Here is a 20,919-nt window from a genome sequence, read left to right as displayed (position 1 = left end):
CGTGTGGGGTACATTTCCAATGCCGAGTTGAATACTAATACTTCTCTCAAAGAAGGAATCCAAGAGTGTCTATTAAATATCAAGCAGTATGGCTCATCTTCAAGTTTCTCTACGTAATCGCTGCCTTTTTCCGGAGCAGAAGAACTGCTCACAGCGTCTCGGGTGCAAACGGAGCTGCGTTTCAGGCCATAACGACAAGACATCCTTGACACGGCGTTGGTACATGTGAGACTTGGCTGGGAGGGGAGTGAGTAGGAGGGTGGCAGTGTGTCGGGTGTGTGTGTGTGCAGGGATAGGGCTCGTCCGCTGTATCGCACATGGTAAGCCTCGTCCAGCATCGCTCCGCCTTCTCCACTGCCCCCACCAGCACACACAGGAGTGGAACCTTCCGGGTTTTCGGAGGCCAGACCTCTGAAGGTCATCTCCACAACTTCATTAAACCCACTGCTGTCTAACCCTCCCGTGGGCACTCAGCATTCATGTCTCGTGCAATCAGCCCACTGCTCGTGAGTAGCTATATATGAGCTGACTTTAGACGTTCTGCTGGAGTGCGTGACCGGCCTTAGAAATGTTTGTAATTTGTCGAAAATTAATTTGAGGCAATGCAGCACCATACCTAAAATCATAAACCTGGCTGCAAAAACAGTATCCAGTTTTATAATCACAGTGAGGTCTTCAAAGCTTCAAAGTGAGGTCTGAGGAGCTTGTCTGCCTCCTCCCTGTGATAACCTTGTAATCGTTCTTTAATTTTAAAATGGAATTTGAACAGGAATCTTTACATTCCTCAGCCCTGTTCTAAAGGCTATTAAGAGAAACTACAGATGCTCACAGTGAAACTTTTCCACTATGTCTGTCTCTTATGTTTGGTGGTTTGTGAATTTATTTGTTTATTTATCGGCTGTTTTACGTCAGGAAATCAAGGTAACTTTTCATTTTGATAAGTCTCTGGTCTAGCAGTCAACTTCAGATTCATGAGCAAAACTCTCTTCTGGTTGCAGAACTCAGTGATGTGCAAATCTATCTTACCCCACTGCATTTGATTAAATGCCTCTCTCTCTCTCTCTCTCTCTCTCTCTCTCTCTCTTTCTGTCTCTCTCTCTCCCTCCTCCCCTCTCTGGCACTGTATGGGATTAATACTAGGTATTAAAAATCTCAGCCAACCTTTGATCTATATTTTTTTGGTATCGCAGTTTTAAGGAGCTGCCAGTATGTGTCATTTATTCCCCAATAGGTCGCTGCTGCCTTAATTTGATGCAAATACATGGCACAACAGGATGTAATCTAGTCAGACAAAAAAAAAGAGCAGTGATGCATGCAGTACGCCATATAAATGCTATCATTATAGGCAAATAAAGCAAAATGCTGTAGCCTGGAGAAGTAGGACAATCACTATTTACCATCTGTGTAAGAGCTTAAAAATATCGTGCCTTGGAAAAAAGCTACAAAGCACCACTATTTTGGTAAAATAGGGTAATACTGCAGTATTTCATGGAAAATCTACACTAGATAAAGAACAGAGAAGTCTAAACAAATTCAAACTTCCTCCCACACACATACACACACAGCATTTTCCCTAATTCTCCAAAACAGTAAAAAATGCTGATGTTCCCAAAGGCTGAAGTCATTAGCATTTCAGATGGGCAGGGGACCAGGGCTGACATAGGTGGAATTGCCACATACAGTAAGCACAAATACAAACACCTCCAGGGTACTATCCAAACCCACCCAAAATGTCAGCACCCATTTGCCTTCAAAACACGTACAACTGTCAAACAACTTACCTCAATGTGAAGCACTTGACTGCACTGCACTTTTGCTTGTGTGCATGTGTGTTGGGGGGGGGGGGGGGGGGGGGTTAGTTTGCTCTTTATTAATTAATTATACAGCATTACAAGATGGTAAGAGCCACAAATGGTTGCTCGTGTAATGTTCTGTAGAAAAAAAAGTTCATTTTCAAGCTGCATTAAAGGTGTTGTGAAGCTGCTTTTGGAGATCCAAAATCTGCCAGATATTAATGCTATTGCCAGATGTTAATTCTATTAATGCCAGATATTAATAAGTGTTTAGATATATTAGTGATTCTTTCAAAGTTGCAGCAGAGGCAAGCATCGAGAAAGCATGCGGGTGCAACTGCCTCAAATCTCTCAGGAGATGCTGATGCAACATTCACCTATAGAGCTCATGCATCTAGAGGTCTAAAAGCATTCCATGAACAGCAACGGATCCAGAACTTTATGAGCCAAAATACACAAATATTTACATCACCTGTTACTCCAAAAATATGGCAAAATACAGCTGAGGTGATATGCACTGAGATGCCTGCCCTACAATGAGTCCCCATTCTATATTTTCCATATTCTTATGTGCAGGCAGCAGGCAAGGATGTGCTGCAGCTCTGTAGCAGGTGGGGGGATGCCCTACTTAAATGAATGTTGCGTGCATCCTGACAGTGGAACTGGGAGAAATCGGCGAGGGCACCGGGGGGGATGAGAGTGCAGCTTGATTAGAGGAGCGCCACGTTCGATCAGCGTGATTAATGATGCTGTCAGAGCAAGGTATTAACACAAAACATGAGCCATGATGCAATGCACAGCTCTGGAGAAACTAAAGTCAAATTTCTGCAGTTTTTACATGGGCTGTTGTGTTAAGCAGGCTTTCATTCGTTGTATTTCTTTATTTATTAATATATGTAACTTATTTTTACTTACCTACTTAGCTGCTCACTTACTCACTTACTTGATAAAATTATGACCACTGAAACCCCACCATGCCCTACTTTCCATTGCTTAGATTTGCATTCAGGTTACATTCTTATTTTTACTAACAGAATGGTGTCCATTCATCCATCCATCCATCTATCCATCCATCCATCCATCATTTGTTCATTGGGCCACCCACCACATGCCTGTGCACATTTTTTAAAGCATCCAAATAACTCTCTGAGGCATCAGTGGGCACTAAAGCATGCAAATCATACAATGCCTTTGTTTGACAACTGCTTTTGCAAAACCCCAGTATTTTCTCAAGGTCAACTATGAAGACTAAACCTTTCTTACTGCACAGTGAAGTCTAGCTGTGAAATGTGGTTTAGGATGTAAGCTTGACTATTGATCCACATGCTACTGTAATATACTCCGTGTAGACACGAGGTACCAACCGGTCTTCTGGGCTCCAAAGAAGAAAAACACCCAAATTGAGTATAAAACCACCAGGTCCAGTGGACATCAGCTGTATTTACTAGTGTGTTACACATCCTTCCCCTCAACACTACAAAGGGTTTCCTCACCTCCCCTCTGTTCAAAGAAAGATATGGGAAGAGCAGCAACTTTGCTTTAAACAACTCTTCATCCAACCAGACGAGGACCCCACCTCTGCTTTCATGCCTCAGCTGCTGTGATTGAAAATCTTGACATTTCCAAGAGGTCAGATTTTCTTAGACCCATCCAGATCACAGTGACTTTAGAAGTTCCACCTTGTCATGGTCAAACTGTCGCAGCAGGGTTATCGCAGTAGGGTTAGCACAGCAGCACTCCAGTCATTAGAGTCAGGCGGTTCCTATTGGCACCCGACATTTTCAACCAGAAGCCACCGCTCCAGCAGCAAGCCGGCCCAACGCACGCTTGTTATAATAGGAAATAGTGCCCAGAATAACTCAAGGCATGTATTTCCATTCAATTCAGTCTTAGCCTCCTCTAGTAAGGAAGCGACACAGAAAATGCCTTAATGGAGAATTGCACCCGAGGGGACCGCGCTAGCCGCAAGCAAACCAGTCTCCTTCTGGCAGAGCCTCAGATTAATGCGGTGTTGATTTTATCTCAGCCACATCTCAGATGAGAGGCCTTAAATCCCGTCTCTCAGTCTCACACTCCAAGCAGGAGTGCCTCAGACCACTGACAGCGGCACATGGCACGGGGACGGCCTAGCAGGCCCCTGTGCAAGCGTGAGGAGCGACTTGGGAAAAATTTACTCAGCTGGGCAGAAAATCCATCTGAAGTAATGACCCACCATATTATCAGCAGAGGCAGTGCTTTGCTTGCTTGGTATGAGAGAACAGTGTTTATGGGCATGGGATAAATGTCTAATTCTTATGGTCAAGGAGCCTTGAAGAATAGCTTTTACGTGAACCACCTGATGTTTCATACGGGGATATTTACTATTACAGCTAAATGTACTCTCCCTTACAGGTCCAGTCACTCTTCTCAAAGTTATTTTAATATGGCAGCCCATCATTTTACCTGATATGCTTAAGTATGTAATGGTATAATAGTATCATGATCAACTGAAAGCAGGAAAGCTTAAATTCAGGAAACAAAAAAAAAAAGGATTAAGGGTTAGAATAATACAACAGGCACATGTTTAACACATCCTGTAATATGCATGAGTAGCTTTATGGCATCAACTACCATTTGCTTGAGCATTATTATAACATCTCTTGTCCATTGCCTGTGTTATCTCCACGTGTATGCAAATCAGCTGTGCAGATTTGCTCTGCTGAGTTTCTGGCAATCTCTGCACCCAATCTCTAAGACATTGAATGATCTTAAATGTGTGAGTACGCGTGTGTGTGTGTGTGTGTGTGTGTGTGTGTGTGTGTGTGTGTGTGTGTGTGTGTGTGTGTGTGTGCGTGCACAAGTGTGTTGGGGCTATCATTCTGACAGCTCTGAAGCATAGAGCTTTGAAACAAAAACATGTCTGGGAAAAAAGGAAAAGATGAAGAAAAAAAAGTCTGTCAGACTGCGGTATCATGGAGCGTCTGAATAATTGGAGTGAATGCCTCATTTACCATCAGACAGAAACAAACCCAAACCTTCAACCTGGAGAAAGTAACATCAGCGCATTTGCTAAGCGCTGAAGACAAGCTCACTCAGTATTCCACGATTAAATCCCAACTGCATTTAGTGTGCCACTAAAAACACCTGCCTCATATTTACATATTTGTACATTATGTACCAAGGCACACTGTGGCCTACAGAAGAATGTACATCATCTAACACAGTGCACAGAGTTCTTCCAACTGTTCTGCCAAAATGAAAACTGTCTTTGGAGGCCAAAATGTCAGTGAGTGCTGAAGAGTCAGAGATAGTGAGCTCCACAAAGAGTTTCCATTTTGAGAGCTGAACTGTAGGAGAATTCTTACACTGCTGACAGGGCCTCAGTGCAATGAACTTTTAAACACACACACAGCTTAAGGGTTTACACATACACAGACTTTAAAGGGTGACTGCAGTGTGGGAAGACAATGAATGAATGAATAAATTAATGAATGAACAAGCAAACAAAGAGCTAATTTAAAATACCCTAGATTCATGATCCATCAAGTATAAAAGAGAAGCAACATTTTACTCTCATCTATATGCCATGAGGGTGCTGTGCATTATCCCAAAGACTAACCTACTAACTCAAAATGCTGTTCATTCTTCACCCTTATCTATTCTTAGTTTTCCCTATTCAGGGAACATAATCATTTTAAATGAAATGCCTTTGACTATTCTCATATTTGTTCTGTAAAGCACAGTAAACTCTATGACACATGTTCACTAATAATGTAAGTTTGAAGAAAGTCAAGGTAAAATTAAAGAAACAACATTTTGTCTCAGGTTGAGGTACAAACTGGATTAGGCCCCAAAAAGGTCTATACCATATATCATGGATTTGATAGCTGTTTCGTCAGTGTCTACTGGACATAATATATTGGTCTACTGTGGAGTAAATGTATGAATTATCCCAAATGTTCAATTTATTCAAAGTCAATTATTTTACTTTACTTAAAAATAACAGTAATAATTTAACACACAGCTTTTTCCTGACATTTTCAATGTAACTATGGGCAGCTGGAAGAAAATTAAATTTCCACTTAAAATTTAATTTTGTCTAAAACCCAAAGGGCCTCATCTCTTGCCTACACTGTCAGAGTAGAAATATGACCATGACAAGGAGGACTCATATTGTTTTCATCGCAAGGTGCATTGAAATTGATTTCCATGTTTGAAAAATGTTCAGATGACACCGTAGTTGAGGTCACTATCCGATAGGGAACAGTCAGCTCCTTTGAAAAAGGTCGACCTCGGCATTGGGGATCCAATTTCAAATGGTCGGATTTTTGGCAAACAGACCGTCTTTTTTCTTAAGGAGTTCATGTTTGCTTGACACAAAATGCTAAAAAAATATTTTAAGCAGTATTCCCTTCCTTCCGTTTTCATATATAAAATTGAAGAAGGTCACTTACACCAAATATGCAATGAACCATATTATAAGGCAAAGTAGCACAATGTTTATACCGCAAGTCGTCACAAAATAGTCATGCATATTTTCAGCGGAATAAAACATGGAGATAAAATGAAAGGCATCAACCTTGAGTAATGTCATTTGGGCCGAAAATCAGATTTGCCAATCTCCTATGAATATTTTAGCAGCTTTTCCGTGCCAGCTCAAACATAGGAGAGGCATTTTGGACCTGATGCTATTCTTTATGGCATTTTAAAAACTGTGAGTCCTGGCTTTGACAAAATACACTGAGGGAAAATTAAAACAAATAATGCACAGTGTTAATTTGAATCTACAGGAACACCTGCTCCCCTGGGTGAGCTCATTCAAAGCCTTAACCTGATCTGGACCAGAAAAAAAAATCAGGTAAACAGACAATGTCATTAGTGATTCAAATTGTCATTACATTGATCAGAGTGGGGTGGTTCAGGGAGAAAGTCGCAGGAGAAATCTGTCATTTCTACATCTCTTGACTCAACTTTAAATGCAATGGGCAAAAGATCTGCAAACATACATATAAGATATGGTGCCAATTACTCTGATTGTTTGGCAGCCATGTGACGGGCGCATGGGTGTCTTTGGTCAGCATAAGGAAGGCACTGTCAAAACCCCACAGCGCTCTAATTACTGGGGCAACTCGGACACTCTTCAGTGTTTGCAGGCCAACAGCTCGGTGCTCCGATTGCTTCCCCACTGATCGATGAGCACTGTGAGCATGTGCATGTGTCTGTTTGTGCTTCCATTTGTGTTTGCAGCTCTAAAGAAAAGATGTCAGTGGGTCCGGAACAGTGGGGGAGGTATTTCTTCGTTGTGCAAGCATGCGAGCATGTGTGTGTGCTGCAGAGATGTGGCAAAGAGAGTCGAACAGAGAGCGCAAAAGCATACAGATCCAATTATATGTAATGCTTATTAAATGTGCAGTGGGGGGGGGGGGGCAGCATGTTAACACTGTGATCTAATGTGGTGGTAAAGAAAGAGTATAGAAGCAGCTCCGCATACCTAGCTTTCACAAATATTAGTGATAATGGTTTATGATCAATGGGGATGGTTGATGTGTGAATCTGCCTTAGCAAAAAGGAGCGGCAGCTGTCGCGCTGACAAGACCCCTGAGCATGGTCTGCTGCATCCCAGATGAAAGATTCATGAAGATCCCTTTCGAACAGAATGCACCAAGAGCTAGATGAGACTCCCACACACAGCACACACAACACACACAACACACCGGCTCTTTCTTCTCTCTGGTACAGACACACACACTGTCTTCAGCCCCAACTGAAAGAACACAGAGTAAAGCCTTTACTCCACTCACAGTGCAACTTTTCATTAGAGTCATTCTTAATTACTCTCAGCATATTACACTGGACAGACTTTCTGAGGGGTATTCACAGTTATTAGCACAATGTGTAAATTGATACAGAAGATAATGAAGCCAATAATAATTTCCTACAGGGTGCATTGGAGGTTTAATAACTGTATTATGAATCTGCTAGATTAAAAATTATTTTATGTGCCAAGGATATGGGATAAAGTCTCATCTATACTTTTAATGATGATAATGATGATTGTGGAACTTTAATGAAGGTTCAAAGAAATAAAGTAACTCATATTTATTTATTTTTCCCTCTTCAGACTACTTATTTTGTGTCAGAGGAGAAATTATGGTAGGCTTATGAAACGCAGGGCACTCTTGAGTGGTTCAGCAGAGAGAACAGTGGAACCACAAACAGATTAAGAGTGCTAAAACGCTGAAATAATTGAAACAGTGATAACGGGGTGTGTGTGTGTGTGTGTGTGTGTGTGTGTGTGTGTGTGTGTGTGTGTGTGTGTGTGTGTGTGTGTGTGTGAGGCGGGGGGATTCTCTAGTTAGAAACTGCTCTATGTAGCCTGCTTCAGCTTTCCGCATTAGAACACCAGCAACTGCAGAAAGGCTATTAGCTTTGCCTGTCACTTTGCAAGAGAGCAAACCTTTATCACCAGCCAAGAGGGAACTTTTACTGCTCCAAATTTATTTTTTTTTTAAATGTGGCACATCATCAAGAGATGCAGCAACCTGTGTAATCCTCACTGCATTAATAATATAGCAGGGAAACCCCCTTAGGCAGTCTGGCTTGCAATGTATGGGTCATCTCTGTAGCTGACACAGGTTTGCAGTGATTAACTGAGTCAGGTTTGTGAAATGTCTACCTCACAGTGGGCATATTAGGATTAACAAGAGCAATTCACTTACAAGAGTGTTGAGCACAGCTAAAAGGTTTGATTTAGACTCCATTATCCCACACAGGCATGGTTATACAGGGAAAACCAGTTTAATGCATAGTATGAAAAACCAAACAAATAGTTGCTCTTGATTACACATTTGTGCTCCTCCAAATCTGAAAGGGTATAATGAAATTGCAGTGCTTACTGCATGCAACACAATCTTCTCTAAATGTGCGAAACATAGGATTGCATTAAAATCATTTAGTATTCATGAACTCCTATACAAAATGCAACAAATGATGTGAAATGTAATGGAATTTGATAATTAACATGAGCATGTCTTTTTGCATCACCGGTGCAGTTAAAATGCCAAAGACATTTATGAAGTTGTGCGGGTAGTTGTGCGGGTAGGGTGTGCAACAGCAGAAATACCCAAAGGGAAAAATTAAAGTCTGCCTTGTATCCTTCAATGGACAACATTTCCAGTGGGCCATCCTGACACTGCAGACAAAGGATGGTGCAGATGACCCCTGCACAGGTGGTGACTAGAACATGGCCAGGTTTGGCAGGACCATTAACACCTTAACCTGGATCAGAAAGCAATTTCACAGCAATATTGCACAGAGAAATATACACATACACGCACGTGCACACACACACACAGACACACACACACACACACACACACACACACACACACCAATTAGTGAACAAATAAATAAATGAATAAAACGCATAAAGCCATTTTCTGATTCCCAGTTCAAGCCTGGTAAACTGAATTTAAGACTATAAATGTTTGCTATAATTAAAGAAGTGTAGGTTTTGTGGCTGTTTCCTTCTGAAACTATGACTATCCAAAATGTATTCAAATAAAGTGACGTGACCTCACACAAGGTGAAAGTGATCTATTAATGCCCACCTAACATCTAATATCTGACCACATGCTAATGGAATGGAAATTTACCTTCTTTATTTGTCAGGTTTTGTGTAATCTGACAGCATTTCGACAAACGTAATCCCTCTATCCATAAACACTCGTGCTGATTTTCAGTCATCCACACGTTTTGGCTATGATGAAGTTAATCCTTTCGATATGGTGAGCAACCACAAGCTGCCCTGAAAATACAACTCCCGTAAACCCCAGCCTAAAGCATAGCACACCAAAATATAGATGGTTCCCCTCTGTCATTCAGAGAGCTCAAGGCAGCTTCTACTTCGCATTTGCATTGAGCCCAAACCCCGCCCACCCCCAAGCCACCAGATGTGCTGAAGACACAAGAGATTTGTAGAAGCAAGAAAGGAGACATGGAAAGGTTGGGGCAGGGTAACATCATGGTAGACAACAGAGAGAAAGCTGGCAATATACAAGAAGGTTTCCAGGAGGCAGAAAGCTCAGGGTGTGGCCTTTCTCACAAACTTCAGTCACTATGTGGAGCAGCTCAATCTGGACACTTCCAGACTCACATATTTTAAATGAAAGTGTATGGTCATTTTATGTGGTGGGTGATGAATCCTCTTTATGAGTTTACACATGCACCAGCATTCTAGGAGAGCAACATGGAGGGCATAATATGATAGCAAGGGTTCAGCTGATGCAAAAGTTTATCATGTACACTTCTCATGCACACGTCTTATGCACACTTCTTAAACGCTTTCTACAAAGCCACCCATCAGAGGCTGCATGGGTCTGGATTAGCCCTATCTACATGGTGGATGCATTCTGTTTCCCAGCTGAATTTAACACATCATTAATTCATCAAATTATCTTAAAAGGTTCAGAAGTTCCCAAATAAAGAAAGAGGTATTCTGCAAGAGTTTTCTCGCTAAACTTAGCATGCCATTGATCTGTCTAATTAAATTAAAAGATCCTCAGAGATCCTCTGGGGAAACAAATTAAGGGACAAATGTCTACATCTTAGACATGTAGGGGAAAATAAATGCAGGGACCCTGATTGATGAGGCACCAGTGCAGTGACTGAAGTACGCATACTCTATAGCACTTGGGGCAAAGCATAGTACAACACTTCTTAAAGATCAGAGTATCTGATTTTCTTGCTCTCCAGTCAGCATATCTGAGATCAATAGAGGTTCGTGACCCAGAACAGGGCCTCAAGTAAGTGGGCAGGAATAAAGATTTATTGTTTTGCCAACTCAAGTCTTATTATCTTTATCATGATGATAAATATCATCACCATAAAGATTTACGCTGCTGTATTTCTACACTGTTGCTGTGCCATGATTCGAAACATTCTCATTGTCCTCATGATATACTGCATCACTAGAAGCAATCACGGTCTCATTGTGTCAGTTTGGATCCTCATCGTCTTATGCTTTTACGTAAGTGGAGTTTCACAAGTGCTCCTTTTTTCCTATTCAATTGGAACGTGTTCACCGCTCATCAAATAAGCATATGAATACGGAACTGTGAGTCATATGTGCGAGAGCATCTGCATGTCTGCATGTAGAGTAAGATGGCTAGCACTCCAGTGACAAAATGAGAGAGCGATAAGAGTGGGAGAGGGAGAGACAGAGAAAGAACCTGAGCAAGGGAGGTGTAGAGAGAGAGAATGAGACAAAAGAGAGTGTGGAAGAGAAAGAGACAGCGAGAAGAGAGAGAGATAGAGAGATGAGGGAGAGCTTGACAGTGGCATTGGGCATCACCAGCACCATGGGCTTCCTGCAGTGCATGGGTCATAGTGGAAGGAGATGAGGAAAACACTGGTGCTTAATGAAAAGCGATTCTTTAGGCGTGCTCTCTTGCTGAGACAGGGAGTGAAGTCAGCAAGGGCGACGGAGAGATTAATCGCTTATTTACAGCAACACTTCTTGCCCAGAGAACCGTAGGGACACATCCACTAGCATGAGGAAGTTGTGCATGTGTTTGACACGGACGAGGTGAAAGCTGCATTAGAAACCAGTTGTAATTCATGCTATACTGACAAGCAGGATTAAAAATTGTGGATACTGTATATGGGCAGCACGATGATTCATGGGAAAATAATGACATTCACAACATGGGAACATATGGGACACCTGTGAACAATATTTGTAAATCCACAGTAAAAAAAAAAAAGATGATGCATTTACCCAATAAACGGATACTTGTTTATCCATCCAGCAAGCATCTTTGATTGCTTATGTATGATGCACATTGACAAACATCTCAAACAATTATTATAGCATAGTACTGCAATGCTTTGAGGTGTTGCTTCATTCATCATGCTGCTGTCCAGCATTCTGGGTCTCTCAGAAAATAACAGCAAACATACAATCCCTGCCAGCTAGAGATTGGGATAGCCATGTCTTTTCCGTGGCTAATTGTTTCTGAAAGCATTGACTGATAGAGGGGCTTGCCGACAGCTTTTTCCATCCACAAGCCATAACCTTACTGTGGGGAGATCGCTTCTGGCCTTCAGAAAGTGATGTGTCTGAAGTGAAACAGCAGATTTTCAGTAGACATTCATCCCAGTGGAATTGGCAGGACTTTGCAAATTAACGTAAAACTACTGGACAGTGTAATGACCACCAAGCAGAGATAAAGGAATGTGAGACGCTGGGAGACCTGCAACTCGAGACGGCAGCATGGGGCTATGCAAGAGTACTTCACAAGCTGATAGCAGATGTCACCTTGATGGACTACAGAGTGGCACAAGGGGATGGATATACTGTCTCTCCAAATAGACCTGTCCATCATCATGCTAGCGCCAACTCAATGACTGCCAGCAGTCTGCAATATTTCCCCCAACATCAGAACCATCTCTCATTAGCAAACATCCAATGTGTAGTCACCAGTACAACTTTAAATTGCTGTTGTTTTTCTAGTATTATCTTGTGACTGTAGAGTTTTGAATTAACACCTAAAATGTTTCGTTCAAGTCCAGCTTATCATAGAGGGATACTCTAATGATGAGTTCTGCACTGAGGATCTTATAGCAAGTATAAACTTTGCATTAATATCCCGGCATTACCAGCGTGTGTGAGTTTGGCTTACTGTGACCTTCTGATTTTGACTCAGAGGTTCAGGCATTGGTGCATATTCAGTAATGCCTGACATTCTTATTTACCTCAGAGAGAATTTGTACTTAGAAGGGTTTTTTCTATCATGCTATTTTCGAGTCATTTGAACTCTGATTAGTAGTGAAAATCTGGGATAGACATTTTTTATTCTGACATTATGAAGTGGCATACTCATTAAATGAAGCTTGTGGACATGCTGTTTGCCAACTGTAATCTAAAGGAAAGGTTTATGTCTGAATGTTATCCACAAATGAAATCTGCTCTGCCCACACAAACGCTAATCTCTGCATGAATGGCATCTGAATTTTGCTCTTTCCCACATTAGCATCTATAGCTTCCCTTTGCTTTCTCACATTCATCCCTAATGTTAGAGAGCAACTAACACATTTAAAGAGTTTTCATCAATAGTGATGTTTGCTTTCAAATGCAATCTTATACATGCATATTTCACACTTGCAACCTTCTAGACAACAGATCCCACTACAAGTAGGCGACTACACATCAAAGTAATGCAAGTATTCACTTCTAAATACCTCCTCATGCTTCCCCAAGTTACCTACCATAATTCCATTTAATATACCAACACTGTACATCTTTTAGGCCTCACACAGAAACCTTGCACCACCCACCTCTTTTTTGTTCTTTTACCGCCCAAACAGTCTGCATGAGTACAGAACACTTCCTCCAAAGAGAAGAGCAGGCATAAACACAAGTGTGCCCGCCTCCCCAGTCTCACCCTTCTGTGATCACTTCATTGTTCTTGCCGCCGTTTTGGGTCCGGTGTTCATAAGGAGCTCTCCGTGCTCAACGATGCAGGCGTGGGGTGGTGGCTTCGAAACACGCAGCCAATTACGAAGTTGGTCCAGAGTTATGTCTCATCTTCACGAGGGATCTATTTTTAATGCCTCACTAGCAAACAGCCCTCCCTACTGTTCACACAACAATGATTGAGATAATTGGCCAACATTTAGCTGAGGAGCCATTTAAAGCCTGCAACTCTACACACTGCCACTGCCTCGTGGCCTACTGGCATTAGGAACAGTATGTGATCCATCCACGGCCATTAGCTATTAGTCATTTAGAGTCTTCAAGTGCAACAATGGGGGCCCAGCATGAAGGCCCCGTGCAGCCCAGAATCACAGAGTGTGTTTATGTTACTGATGCAGAGAGTGGGAGAGTGCGCTGAGAGGGGAGCTGAGGAGTAAAAGAGAGATGGGGAGATAGAGATAGGAATGAAACAAGAGCAGCAGAGTTAGAAAGCACAGCAGAGCGCATTACACTGGAATAGGTGCAGTGGAGTGGAATGGAGAGGAGAGGAGGGGAGAGATGACATTAGGAGACTTCACAAATGGGAGGAGCATTGGTGAGATTTTTGTCTCTAAATCTGGGTCCAAGAACTGTAAAGCTTATTATTAGTGCACGTCTCATTTGAAGATCTGTTCCTCAGTCGTTCTGCCTCGTAGGAATGAAGACACGCATGCAATGTCGAAATTATAATACCTCCTGCCGCAGGCTAGCACATGGTGCAGATGAAACTTCCCAAACCCTTTCCAAGACCCCCTCCAGTGAAATTCAGGTTTTTAACCTTGTTAACATGTCTATGGAGTTTTTTATATGCTAGAAATGAGCAAAAGAAGCAGTCGATGCTGTGGCTGAGCAATTCAGCTTTGGAAATGCTCAAAAAGACATATTCATGCAGCCAGGGTGTATCACAAACCAAAGGAACCAATCTGGTCAACTGGGGCGTTGGGGCTCTCCATATCATTAGCATAGTGCTACAGTGAAATGACGGCCATCAAAGGAGAAACCAGATGTAGCATTGTATTTTGCAAGCTAAGTTTCAGTATTATCAAAATGATTGCAGGGACATGTTCAGTTTTCAGTTGCAAAATTGCAAAAGGACAAAATGAGAGCCTTCATATAGTTCATAATGATCTGAAAATCAGAAAGAAATGGATGTGCTTCATTTGGAAAAATTCACTGCCCCAGCCAAACTTCCAGAGAAAGCTCAGGTTTGTAGTACCCAATTTACAGAAGACTGTTTAGAAACTTTTATTTAAAAAGATGGGTTTTGGCACAAAACTAATGTTGGCCATGTGGTAAGTTTATTTTTCATGTGGCTTGGGTGTGTTGATGTAGAAAGTTAGGGAAAACATTACTCAAAACAGTACAACTAACTGCTGAATTAGATAATGACTATATTCGTTACAATAATGCTAACAGAGTACAATGATAAAGGTCATCTTCATAAGCTGCTCGTGTAGTGTTACCATGATAAGGTTACTTATTTCAAGTGCATATGCCATGTGTAGAACACAATTTTCTGGCAGAAAGCCCTGAATGCAAACTTCTCACACATGTGGTCAGATGCATGATCTTTGGTCACAAAGTAGCCAACCATGACAACCATGCACGACAGCTAATTACATATCAAATGTCATGGATCTGAGGTTGTCTATTTTAAAATACTTTTTAAATGAGGAATTCTAAAGTGTATCTTCTGTTATGGTTTAAAATATACATATCATCATGCACTGTCACTGTAAATATAATTCCTGTTTGCTGTATTAGTTATGAACTAGATGCTTTTCTCCAGAGACTTTCTATGGTATTCAAAGCATTTCTTCCTAATTGCTCATATGGATGCTTATCTTTACAAAGTAGCTAACTTGTCAGAGCTGGTGATCAGGATCAAGGTTGCCTAACATTAGCAACACAATATAAGATGTTCGATAACATAGTCTAGCTGAAGGCTAATTTTATGTTACATTTCTATGTTGTAGACAGCAACAAATAAAATACATTACCATCAGCTTGTAAGCAACCCTGTTCACTTCACTGTTCTTCTTCTGAGTGTGTTTCCAATTCGAATAAGTATGACTGAATTACTCCAACATTATCAGTTGTACCTGTGTAGTGTACAGTAGCTAGCAATACAGGAAACAAGCAGAGTTTTGCGTGTTTGATGAGCAGAGATGAACATGAGCAGGTATGATTGAACTGCAGGTGAGTGGCAGAGGGGACTATTTGTATATTCATAGATCCACAAGTACTGACTGAAGGAAAAGGTGTAGAGTTACATCTAAGATAGGTTTAGGGCAATAGGGGATTGCCCTAGGGGAGAGATGAGTTTTCATGGGGTTTAATCGATGATAGGAGAGGGTTTTTAATGATACAACATGTTGTCAATATGCATGTTCAATAACATTCCGGGTATAAAATGCAAGATATGGATATAGTAAAACTAACCATCTTTAATCTGTGCCTCAGAGAAGACTATAAAGCAGGACCACTAAAGTCAGTGTGCATAGGCACTGCAAGCCAGTCTTAGTTACACAAGAAAATTTCTAATAAATGCACAAATATTAAAAAAACAGACCAACAAATTCAATAGTAAAACTGGCCTCCAGTCAGAAGCATTCATGGACACAGCATGACATCAAACAAGCCAAGTAGCTATAGTATCTCAAGCTGTGACATGTGCCAAAAATGGTTTACCCATGGACCTAGTGAATGTATTAAACATGTATGCAAAGAAAACATGATGTAAAAAACACGTGCTTTAATAAAGTGCTTGCCGTCTACTTTTTGGTTTGGACTATAGTAAATTCATTTTTTATTGGGTCAAGCAGATGTGAATTTCTCAGAATCACAGGTGGCGATGAACTGAAATGAGCTTGGAAAATCACTACTTAACAATGTGTTATCATTATTTTAATAAACCTTTTAAGCATTAAAACCCATCACAAGATTCCCTACAATCTTTCAAATTGTGTCTCCTCTGTGCATAGGGATGAATAGAGGGCGGGTGCGTTTGGAACATTACGGTGTCTGATAACAGACTCTTTCAAACAAACAAACAAAAATAAACAAACAGGAAACAGCAATGTTTTTTGGGATATTGAAGCAAACAGCTTGATTGTTGGCTGATTAATTGAAATAGACTTACTAGAGCAAGGAAAACACCATGTGCAAAATAAGAGTCCTAATACAGTGGCAAGGAATCAATTTTGGGGTTTCTTATAGATTGTATGGTTCTAGATGCAAACATTTAATGAACATCAAATGTTTCCTGGATGGTTCTGAAGGTTCCTTTCCATATTAACAATGTAATCATGGTTATATTTAAAGCTGTGACAGCAACTATATTTTACATCAAAACCATGAGGCCACATATTAAATTCACATCAGAATCCATCATGACATCCAGATACCAGAATATTTATATCTTACTGTGAAACTGAATTCGATGATATCTAGATGGTTCTTATTGCCTCTCAACCACCAAACCTTTAGAACCACCAAGACAGTCTTTCCCCCAAAATAGTCCAGAGGCAGTAAGATAGCTAAGAGTTTAGCAGCCACAACAAAGTGAAGGCATCTATTGTAATAAATGTCTTCAACAGCAATCAATGTGGGTCTGTCTTTTAGTTTTTTAGACATGCCATAAGATGACTTCAATTCAATGAAAAAGATTCTGCACCTTTGTTCAATGGTGTGGATTTCCAAATGAGCCATACTTGATAATGGGTCATGATAAAAGCCTGATCCAGCAAACATGGCCCTTCCTTTTGACCACTTAGCTGTGGGAGCACTCACTGGGGAGCCACTCAACAAAACGCCAACGAATGCCTGTCCAAATCCCTACCTTGTATAGCGATCCTGAAGGATTCTGAGGCTAAATATCTGCCAAATAAAGCAGATGAAATGTCTGTTCTAATATGCCGTCTAAAGCTGCTGGTTTGATGAAAAGATGCCCTAAGCTGGTTGCCATTCAGAGCCCCTGCAGCAGATTCTGTGAACAATGACTAGGAAATGGTTTTACCAAATCACAAAATGGCTCTCCAAATCTCTGACCCACACAAAGGATCCCTTTAGGGTGACATCTCAAGAAGCCCAAGATGCTCTTAGCTAGCTGGCACTGTTTCTTTTACAACACACTGGTCTGCGTAGCTTGTGTCAAACTAAGCCCAAGCAAATTCCGTCTAGTCCTAATCTTCTACCATTTTCTTTGGCTATATGCCTAGTTACTCAGATACATGTGCCAAACACACATACGTACATGCACAGACCCCAACTCTCAGCAGGCCAAGGGCATTGGTGGTTGCATAAGCAGCAGTAGTAGGCTGATACAGGGGCTGGATGGTGTTGCCTGGGGAGACGGTGGCAAAGGAAGCCATGGAGTATTCTGGAGCCTGTCGTGCCTCAGGGTCACCCCATTCCCTACAAAAGACTCCCGCATGCTAATTCCCAATGTAGTCACAGAAGGGGAGAGTCATGTTGATGGAGTGTGTATGTCTGTATGTGTGTGTGTGTGTGTGTGTGTGTGTGTGTGTGTGTGTGTGTGTGTGTGTGTGTGTGTGTGTAAGAGACAGTGAGAAAGAGGGTGGGAAGAAATAAATAAGAGAGAGTGAGACAGACAAAGAGAAAGAGCGAGGGTGAAGAAAAAATATTGTTTTTGCATTTGAAGGAGAGAGAGAAAGAACAAATCCCAAATAGAGGGGCAAAGAAAGTAATATCTGGTAGTTTCTCCAAAAAATGACCTCCACCAGAAATACACACACAATGTTGTTCTTTATAACAAGCAAACATACACCGCCATACATGCCAATGCATACAATGCAATTGTTTAACACAATGCTAATAGAAACCTGGCAACAATTTTATAAACTAGGTATATGTCAAACACACAGACAAGCATGCATGCAGTTGTCCTACACAGTGCCTTGGTAAGTCTGGCATCTACTGGGTGTGGCTCAAAAACACACATGGCTGGCCACTGGGAAAAAATCTAGACCATTCTATAATAAGCAAATGGATCAGTGATGTGCAGTGCATTTCTTAGTGTGTTCTAACTAGTATGGAGTCCCCCTGGTTTTTCTTCGCATGTCAGTCAGTCAATATTTGTCAAGCACAGCAGTATTGAGTGTCCCAGTAGCAAGGCTGTCATGCTCCTGACAACAGAGCTAACTGATGGCTCTTTGAAGCATATCATAAAATAAAGACTGTAAGACTTCAGCCAAAATGACCTTCAGAATGTCATCATGATCTCTAATCATGTTCATGTGATTGTTTATAACATATGTATCACTGTGTGTGTGTGTGTGTGTGTGTGTGTGTGTGTGTGTGAGAGAGAGAGAGAGAGAGAGAGAGAGAGAGAGAGAGTGAGAGAGAGAGTGAGAGTGAGAGTGAGAGTGAGAGGGAGGGAGAGAGAGATTGCAATGCAATTAAACAGAAATTCATAGACGGTATATTATATCATTACAAAGCTCAATATACTACTATGTGCAACATTTAGTAACACCAGCAGCAGGTCCAGGCACTTGCACAAAATTCTCGTCTGATTCTCTACATGAATCATAAATGTGAAAGTCCAAGCTCACAACGGAGTGCCGCTTTGAGTCCACTGCCCAATGTCCTAAATCCCATTACTTGGCTAGACTACACTGAAAAGGAGAGATCGTACGTAAACGATCACGAACGCCTGGTTCACAAAGTGAAACATTCTTACAGCAATTTGCACATAACTACAGCTCATAATAAAGACAAAAGACAGAACACTCACTATCAATGTGATAAAGACAGTGGGCAAAAAAACCCCGGCTCTCTCAACATTTCATCCGTTCTCTAAAACAGATTTTTTTTTGTCATTTAACAGATATCAATTAGAATACATGGTGTGCGTATGAATATCACATAAAGTACTATGCAGTATTGTACTTTCAGGATTTGACGATGAAACGTAAAATACATTAACGCTGTGAAATAAATCGCCCCAAAACAGCTTGTCCGGTTCCAAAATTATTATTTACGCACACACACAACATACATATACATAGACACACACATACCAAATAAATAATGTGTTGTACAAAGAAAGTGAAAAAACAATTTCACATTTATCTATACCTTGTTTTGCCTCCTCTGGAATTGAGCGTACAAACGACACCTTGTCTCGAGCTTTCGGTAACTGCGCTTAACTTTGCTCTTCTTCAGCTACGTCCGAGACACTGCACGAGCCATCAGAAAAACGGAGGCGGCGAGAGATCCTTCTTTACCGGGGGCGCACGGCGGGAATGCTTATCGAGTTGGCAGTAAGAGGTTGCGTGCTTTCCGAAATCCAGACAGCTCTAATGATATAATGTGGGGTTTTTTTTGTAGCGCGAACTCTACTTGCTTACATCCACACGCACATAAAAAAGCGGCCTATAGAAAAAACGTAAGAAAGTGTTTTCCTGAACTGATCTGAGTCATCCGCGTTTGTGCCGGATGCTAATGCTTCGATCTAGCTCGTGCACACCGCTACGATGTCCTTGACAAGTATCCACACATTTATTAGATGAAATAGAAAACACCTTCTAAAAGATGTAGTCCGTTGTACAGATTTCCATATACGGAATACTGGAGGAAACGTAACACTGGCGAGCCATACTTTTACGTGAAAATAACACAAAGTCATCCGGGCTTTGCATAATCAAATCCATGCACCAACACGAAGTGGTGGTATACGAGTATCCAGATATCCCAAGTAATATCGACAATTATTTCTTCCGAGTAGATGAAAGCCGCTCTTTAAATGAATGCTTTCTTGCTACAAAACTGTCATTCTTTCCATCCGTGTGACATTGCAGGTGCGCGGACCTGACTGACTGTCAAAAAAGCTGGACAATTCCTGCGCGGGGCTGCAGCTCTTTGGCCCTTAGGTAAATGGGAGTGGTGGGTAGGATCGCGAAGTGCGGGGTCTACTCGTGGCACGCCCGGTCTGTCGCGTGCATCCTCCCTCGATGCAAATGCGGCGCTCTGCCCGGCGACAGTTCGAAGAGAGTCGTCGTTCTGCAACCATGTAAACGAAACAGTTTCTTTAGATAAGCTCGTTCGGGTGTTGAGGTACTACGCCGTAACCTCTGCAAGCCTGAAATGAGTTTTCACCGAAACGCGAAATGTGGGAGAGAGACAGACAGACAGAGGAGGAGGGGCAAACTGTGGACAGGAGACGTGGTGGCTTTTGAATTTAAATGACTACAAATACAGCGCGTGAACGAAATTGATCGTTCTTGTTTAATCGTGAATAGACTTTCCATATCTAACCTAGAGCGAGGAAAATAGGAAGCTAGGTGATCAACCACAAATCAGAAGACTTCTTTTACACTTATAAAAACTTTTCCTTAGATGTGAATGTAAAGCTTTCGGGGGAAAAAAAATCGAAAAGAGGCCTTTTTTTTCCCCTCATTTCACCTCGCGTCACACAGGGTTTGAAAAATATCTTGCAGTATTTTAGAAAGAGGTTGATAGTGTACATGTTCCTGTTTTATATGTTCCCCTACCGTGTAGTGTGATAGCGTATACCCTGTGATGCATGGGACTTTTTCCTTTCCAGAAATAAGATGGGTAAGAAAACCGTACACGTCTTGCCGACTGTATTCTATATAACTGTCAGAA

The 20,919-nt window shown here is 41.5% G+C and overlaps 1 protein-coding gene across 1 annotated transcript in view; it reads right to left on the bottom strand.

Moving 5' to 3' along the window:
- The window catches only part of si:cabz01090165.1 (leucine-rich repeat and fibronectin type III domain-containing protein 1-like protein), a 102,935-nt gene extending 82,538 nt beyond the window's left edge, over positions 1-20,397 (bottom strand). Inside the window, exon 1 of the mRNA XM_027008014.3 lies at positions 19,390-20,397. The gene's annotated coding sequence lies outside the window, so the exon portion shown is untranslated. The remainder of the gene's footprint in view (positions 1-19,389) is intronic.
- Between the last annotated feature and the right edge of the window lie 522 nt (positions 20,398-20,919).

Source organism: Electrophorus electricus, chromosome 6 (assembly GCF_041902795.1).
Source record: "Electrophorus electricus isolate QZ-2024a chromosome 6, ASM4190279v1, whole genome shotgun sequence".
Taxonomy (NCBI): domain Eukaryota; kingdom Metazoa; phylum Chordata; class Actinopteri; order Gymnotiformes; family Gymnotidae; genus Electrophorus; species Electrophorus electricus.
The sequence above is the reverse complement of the archived record's forward strand: the minus strand, read 5'-3'. Positions and strand labels throughout refer to the sequence as shown.